Source organism: Vigna angularis, chromosome 1, assembly GCF_016808095.1.
Source record: "Vigna angularis cultivar LongXiaoDou No.4 chromosome 1, ASM1680809v1, whole genome shotgun sequence".
Lineage (NCBI taxonomy): Eukaryota > Viridiplantae > Streptophyta > Magnoliopsida > Fabales > Fabaceae > Vigna > Vigna angularis.
The window spans coordinates 47465915-47473613 of NC_068970.1; the positions used below are offsets into that span (position 1 = coordinate 47465915).

Here is a 7699-nt window from a genome sequence, read left to right on the forward strand (position 1 = left end):
CCGTGTGCAAATGAATACATTCCAAATATCCTAAAATGTATTTCAAAACTTTCCTGCAATCAATAATGCAAATAATAGCCTCAGATAATTCAAATTAATTAAAATAAGAATTTCTGATGAAATTAAGCATAATTAGCGAAAACGGAAAAATACCGGACATTTAAGCATAATTCTCCGATTAATTCTAGCATAATAAACTAAGTGAAGTTGAGAAAATATTGACTCTCAACTCCTCCATCATAGCCTCTTTTCATTCTTCTATATCAATAACTTGCTTCCAAGTGAGTGTTTCACCATCGGCTAAGAAGGCAAGATGAATCAAATCACCAGAGTCTGCAATATCGTTATCTGTAGACACTTCATGACCTATAAGTCTAGTTGAGGGAAACCGAGATCTCTACGGTCTTCTGTTGTTAACTTCTACATCAACAACTACTTGTTCAATCTCATCAGACTTCTTCTCCTCCAGCCAGCTAGACACAACAACACTTGGATTCAAGTCAGTCTTTGCTTCAACCCAATTGAATGTAGCAGCTTCATCTACTATCACGTCTTTGTTGATCACGATTTGCCTCTCCTCTGGATCATATAGCCTGTAAGCGCCTATTGGGTGGTAACCTACTAGGATGAGAGTCTCACTTATGTCATCTAGCTTCTTCCTACTTTCATCTGGGACGTGCTTGTGGCAAACCGATCCAAAAATCCTCAAGTGATGCACATCAGGTTTCTTTCCTGAACAAGCCTTCTGAGCTGCAATATGGTAAAGCTTTAGTCGGGCTCCTGTTCAACAAGTAGGCTGTAGTTGAAACTGCTTCTCCCCATAAGTAATGAGGTAGCTTCCTCCCCTTGATCATACACCTGGTTATATCCAAGAGCATCTTGTTTCTTCTCTCTACTAATCCATTGTGCTGGGGTGTGTAAGGAGCTATAACTTCGTGCACAATTCCTTTGTCATCACAGAATCTACTCATTTCACCAGAGTTAAATTCGCTTTCACCGTCAGTCCTGAGAATTCTGATTTGCATGTCAGATTGCCTCTCCACCATAGAACAGAATTTAACAAAGTGAGTTTAAACTTCTTTCTTTTCTTTTAAGAGATAAACCCAGATTTTTCTAGACCATTCATCTACAAAAAGTAAAAAATATTTGTTACCTTCAAAGGATGACATGTCAAAGGACCGCACACGTCTGAATGCACAACATCCAATAGTTGTCTTGCTCTCTTCGAAGCGAACCTTTTAAACATCTTCCTGACTTGTTTCCCGACTGCACAACCTTCACAAATTTTGTTTGGTGCTATGATCAGAGGAACTCCCTTCACCAATTCTTTGCCTTTTAATTGACCCAAGCTTCTAAAATTCAAATGCCCGAATCTGTAGTGCCATAGTCATCCTTCATCTTCAGCGTTGACAGCAGCAAAACACTAAACGTTAACAACATTTAGATTCACCTTGAACATTCGGTTTCTGGCAAGACAAGCCTTGAGCACTAGACGTTGCCTTTCATCAAACACTTCTATGTGCCTTTGTTGCATTGACATTGTGTATCCTTTTTCAAGTAGCTGTCCCAGACTCAGCAAGTTACTTTTCATTGACGACACATACAGCACATTATTCACGTATGCAGATCTGTCATCCTACAAGAAAAATGTCATTTACATACGGATTATTATATACAGATTTTGATTAATAGATAAAAATTTCATTATATACGAATTTTATATACGGATAAGTTAAATACGGATTTTTTTGTATATAATGAGAAAAAAATTTATATACAAATTTTCCGTATATAAAATCGATATGTAATGGTAACATCTTTTGGGGAAGTTTTGTGAAAGATAAATCCTTATATAAAATCTGTATCTAAGCAGTTATATACGGATTTTATAATAAATAATAAAAATAATTAAAAAACTAAACCTAATAGAAAACGTAAGAGTCAGAATCAATACTCCAAATTTCTCTTCTACTCCTTCTTCTTCCCTCTCGTCCAGCCATCGAGCCCCTCTTCTTCCTCACGCCTCTTGTTCTTCCCTCTCGAGCTCTTGTTCTTCCCTTTCATCGAACCATTTTTATCCATCCCTTCTTCTCTAGCCTCGATTGAAATCCTAACCTCCACTGCAAACGCCTCTTTCGTGTTTCCCTCTCCTCGAACCCTAGCCGCTACCACGTACTCCATTACAAGGTTGAGGGGACTAGAGACCGCTCCACCAGTCATGCCTCCTCGTTGGCTCTCCCCTTGGAACCCTAACTCATTCTTAGACTCACGTGGAGACGACTGGAATGGTAGCATCGAAGTCTCGTGCTTACTGACTAAAGCTTTCTCACTCACACTCTCTCATGGTCACTGGTAGAGAAGAAGAATGTCCCACACTAACTATTCTTCTCGCTCACGCTCACTCAAAGAGAAGAAGTTCGTCCATTATTCTCGTGTTCACTCACCTTGTTGGACATCATGCTCACTTGGGAGAGTTATTCATTCAATCGGTAAGTTTCTTCGTTTAAACCTTCTTCTTTGCTCGTCCCCTAAATCCCTAAATCCTTAAGTCCATAAATCCCTCTCTTCTCTGTTGAGATTGATGCAGAATGGTCCGTTGTGGGGTTTGCGCAAAGATTCACCGAATATATTCGTTTGTTCTTGAATATGTAGTTGATTTTGATGAATAGAGCTTCTGAAATGTGAAAGACGGTGATGGACTTATTCCTAGGCCAAACCATGGAAGTGAGAGTGCAAAAGAAGAAGAGAGAGACCGGAGAGTGGGTCGCCGTTGATGCCAAGACCAAACCCCTCTTGGAGCTCCAGACGAGGTTAAATCACTTAGTTTTCTTCTTCATTACAATGTCCTATACTCTTATTTTCTACTGTGAAACCTCGGACATTTGTCAACCATTATGCCAAGGAAATTGAAATTCCTACTTTGTATTTTGTATCATCAAATCTTATACTACATTTCATTGCTTTTTCTGTTTTGTTTTTCGTTGAAAGGGTAGGTAGTATGTTTTGGAAGTTAATTTTACCTCTAGTTGACGAATGTCTTCTTTATCTTTAAATGTGGAATGACAGGTGAAGTTTGCCTTAGACATTGTGGTCCTGTATTGTAGCTTTGCAACAGTTTGCTTCCCTACTTATCCTGTATTAGGTTCCTTCCTCTACATAGTTCATTGGTCTATCATGATCCCATTTCAATTTAATTGGCCATGGAGCTTTCTCATTCTAGTGTCTTCTAATTCTTAGTTCTGGTGCAAGTGTCTGGTTTGAAGTCCATCACATCTAAACACCTGGCATTGGCAAGTCAAGTAATTAGTTTCGTACATGTTATTATTCCTGGTTCAAACTCACTCACCTAAATGAAGTTTTTAATGCGTTTTCTCTGGGATGTATTGAGTTCTCTTAGGAGAAACCAACTAATGAGCAAAAGAAGTTTAGCCATGTTACTCCATTAATTTTAGCATTAGCGGATGAAGTGTCAACCCGTGGTTATCTTTCTTTAGAAGTCATTGAGCAGGTGAAACTTTTGTTGATTTGAACTTAGAATACAGATGTTCACTTCAATACTTAAGTATTTGTGGTTTGATCATATATATATTTGCAGGTTGAAGGTGAGGTCCAGCGATTAAATGTTGTCAAAGCCAGTAAGATGAAACATTTGATGTTTAAGAGGCAGAATGAGCTTAAAGAATTTTACAGAGGAGTTCACATGGTTTGAAGGAATTACAGAGTTTCCTTGATAACTTGGGTAATTGAGTTCCTTCAATTTTCTTCTTTTTGAGGATTAAGATTCATTTGTAAGTGTAGGTGTAGTATGCTTGAGAGAAAACTTTGACTATAACATATGCCATCTAGTCGACATTTAATTTAGTTCTTGGATGTTTACAATCACTGCCACTGTCTCTAAATCATTCTTGTTACATTTCTGCATAATCAGTACGCATGGTTATGTGATGCATTTCAACAATCTTGTTCTTTTTAATAGGAGTATTACATGGTTCAGATAAACTTTTATGTAAAACAGATCATTTTTGAATTTCATCTTGCTTATCATGTTTAAATTTTTTGTATACATTACATTATTAGTTCTAAGACATCCTCCATGCTTAGTCTCTTTTTTATGCAGATTCATCACGAGGCGCGTCACCCTAAGATCCCCTTTGAGGAGGACAAGGTCGTCAACCTTCACGCCATAATCACCAGCGAATCGTCGAAGTCGCGTCCAAGCATTCGCGGAAGCCACAAGAAATGCTTAGATTTTGGAAACGAGATACTCTTTGCATTTTTAACTTAGTCGTATTTTTGGGAAGACTTAAGCTCTAACCATGTCATCTTCAAATGACCACTAACCAGGTAGTAAATGTTGTATTTTCTCTTTGTTAATATTTCTTGTTCCACTTTTCAATATTTTTATTTGGTATATTATTGCTTCATAGTTACTGGAAGGGATGACTTTACCGTTGATGATGGCAAGTTTACATGAATCTCAACCACTGTCTTGGCTTTTGAATAATGATAATCATCAATTATTGTTACCAAATGACTTTTGAATAATTTTATTGATACAAGAATTGGATAAGATAACATTTACTGCCGTGTTATAGTTTGAGAGCATTGGTTATGGTTATTGCTTGTGTTTATGTTATGATTTATTGTGAGTGATTTTGAACTGACTTTGTGAGTTAATTTGGGAGAAGAAAGTTTTGGATGTGGGGACTAGAAGTGGCATTCTTGCTATATGGTCAGCTCAAGCAGGCGTGAGGAAGGTGTATGCAGTGGAAGCGACGAAGATGTCAGAACAAGCCCGTGCACTAGTCAAAGCGAATAATCTCCAGAATGTAGTTGAGGTCATCGAGGGATCAATGGAGGATGTTACCTTGCTTTAGAAAGGTTAGAATTAATGAGATCTGTTTAGTTTGTTTGATATAACTTTTTTTTTCTGGTTCTTGTGTACATTAATGATTTCAAAAATGACATTTACTCTGTTTCCTGTTTTTAAGGATTTGTGGTGGAAGAAAACATGCTCGTGACCACTAGCTCAAACTGACAGGAGTGATGTATGTATTGTCGCAACTATTTTTCTACCGCAACTATTTTTCTGTCTCAAAGCAGAGAAAAAATTATTTTGATGCATTGATGTTGTGTTCTCATTTGCTCCCTACCACCTTAGCTATTAATCCATTTTGTGTTTTGGTTGTGTCAATTAAAATCGATATTGTGTAGTTCCTTTTTCATTCTACTGGAGTATTTTTGGTCACTTGATATTTGAAGCAAAACTATTGTCCCAAAAAAGATGTAATCCTTAAATTTCAACAATTGTTTCCACGTTTCAAACCAAGCTACGAAGAAGGCACAAAGTTTTGTTTTGTGTAACATATTCTATAGTTTTCAATGGAATTGGTTAGCTTCAAAATTCTTATTTCATAGTCATTACTCATTAGTCAAAAAATATAGTGCCAAACTTGTCTCATGAATTAAATACAAAACTACTCAGTGCTTGTCTATTTACATTAGATTCATTGTCTTGGCATGTAGTGCGCACTATGCTCATTTCATCACATTACCAATGGTGATAATTTACATGTATAAATAATTTGGTTGTTGCCTGATGGTGATAATTTACATGTATAAAAAGACTATCCCTAGATGGCATGTATACTCTATAAAAGGGAAAGCCATTGGTTTGTTCATGGCATTTTTATTGACTCTGGGATTAGTGTGGAACCTGTGGAAAATAGTTACTACTTTTTTTTCGTATATATATATATATAACTAGATTTAAACACTTTTGGTATAACTTGAGATCTAAAAGAGGAGAAAATATTTCTCAAATGACTTATTTCATTTCCACTCTTCATCTTACATTTATAGAACTAGAGAGAGTGCTCTCTAGTTGTAATACACTTAACACAACTCACACACCACTCATACACACTCACACACAGCTCATACACACTCACACACAGCTCATACACACTCACCCATAAACCAATAATTCTAACACTCCCCCTCAAGCTGGAGCATACAAATTGTATGTGCCAAGCTTGGAACAAATAAACTCAATCCGAGGTCCCCTTAATGACTTAGTCAACATATCTGCAAGTTGGTCATTTGATCCAACAAACTCAGTACATATTTCTTTTGACAATAACTTTTCCCGAACAAAATGACAATCAATTTCTATATGTTTGGTTCTCTCGTGAAACACTGGATTTGATGCAATGTGAAGAGCAGCTTGGTTATCACAATACATCTTCATACCCTGGATGTCACAGAAGTTAAGTTCTTGAAGGAACTGCTTCACCCATATAAGTTCACATGTTAATGAAGCCATTGCCCTATATTCAGCTTCAGCTGTTGATCGAGCCACTACATTTTGTTTCTTACTTTTCCATGAGATAATGTTTCCTCCAAGGAAAACACAATATCCCGTAGTAGATCGTCTATCAATAGGAGAACCTGCCCAATCAGCATCACAATATCCTGATACTTGAAGGCTTCCTTTTTCTTCATATAACAGCCCTTGCCCAGGAGCCTTTTTTACATACCTTAGAATGCGAATGATAGCATTCCAATGGTCAACACATGGAGCTTGCATGAACTGACTAACCACTCCAACTGCAAAAGATAGATCCGGCCTTGTAATAGTAAGATAGATTAGTTTTCCAACTAGCCTCCTATATCTCTCTGGGTCGGAGAATAACTCACCTTCTTCTGTTGTTAATTTTTGATTTGGATCCATAGGGCTATCAACCGGTCTACAATCAATCATGCCTGTTTCTTGCAAAATATCCAGAGCATACTTCCTTTGGGAGATTACAACTCCATCTTTTGACTGAGCTACTTCAATGCCTAGGAAGTATTTGAGGCTCCCAAGATCCTTGGTTTGGAAATGTCTACACAAATACTCCTTCAATTGAGATATTCCAGTAGTATCATTTCCTGTAATAACTATATCATCAACATATACTATCAAGTAAACACATTTTCCTGGAGACGAATGATAATAAAAGACTGAATGATCTGCTTCACTGCGTTTTAGCCCAAATTTTTGAACAATGGAGCTAAACTTTCCAAACCAAGCACGTGGTGATTGCTTGAGCCCATATAGAGATCGGTTCAATTTACAAACCATACCAGACTCCCCCTGAGCAACAAACCCAGGAGGTTGCTCCATATAAACTTCTTCCTCAAGATCACCATGGAGAAAGGCATTTTTGATATCCAGTTGATGAAGTGGCCAATGACGAATGGCTGCCATTGCAAAGAACAATCGAATGGTAGTCATTTTTGCCACGGGAGAGAAGGTATCACAATAATCAAGACCATAAACCTGAGTGTACCCTTTTGCAACCAGTCGAGCTTTGAGTCTATCAATGTCACCATTAGGACCGACTTTAATTGCATATACCCATCGACAACCAACAGCCTTTTTGCCTGAGGGAAGTGGCACAAGCTCCCAAGTTTGACTGTGGTCAAGAGCCTGCATTTCTTCAATCATGGCTTGTCGCCATCCAGGATGATCAAGTGCTTCTTTCACAGTTTTAGGAATAACCACAGCAGATACTGAGGATAAAAGTGAATAAAAGGAGGGAGATACTCTGTGATAACTAAGAAAATTATAAATGGGATGAGGGTTTCGAGTGGAACGATTACCTTTTCTGAGAGCAATGGGCCAACCAGAATCATCTTCATCAGGAGACGTGAC

At 37.6% G+C, this 7699-nt stretch overlaps 1 long non-coding RNA gene across 1 annotated transcript; it reads left to right on the top strand.

The window, feature by feature from the left end:
- The first annotated feature begins 1948 nt into the window (after nt 1–1948).
- LOC108322817 (uncharacterized) lies at nt 1949–4523 on the top strand. The gene is made up of 4 exons (XR_008250551.1): nt 1949–2489; nt 2588–2810; nt 3596–3739; nt 4118–4523. It is a non-coding gene; the product is annotated as an uncharacterized LOC108322817 (long non-coding RNA).
- Nucleotides 4524–7699: the final 3176 nt, after the last annotated feature.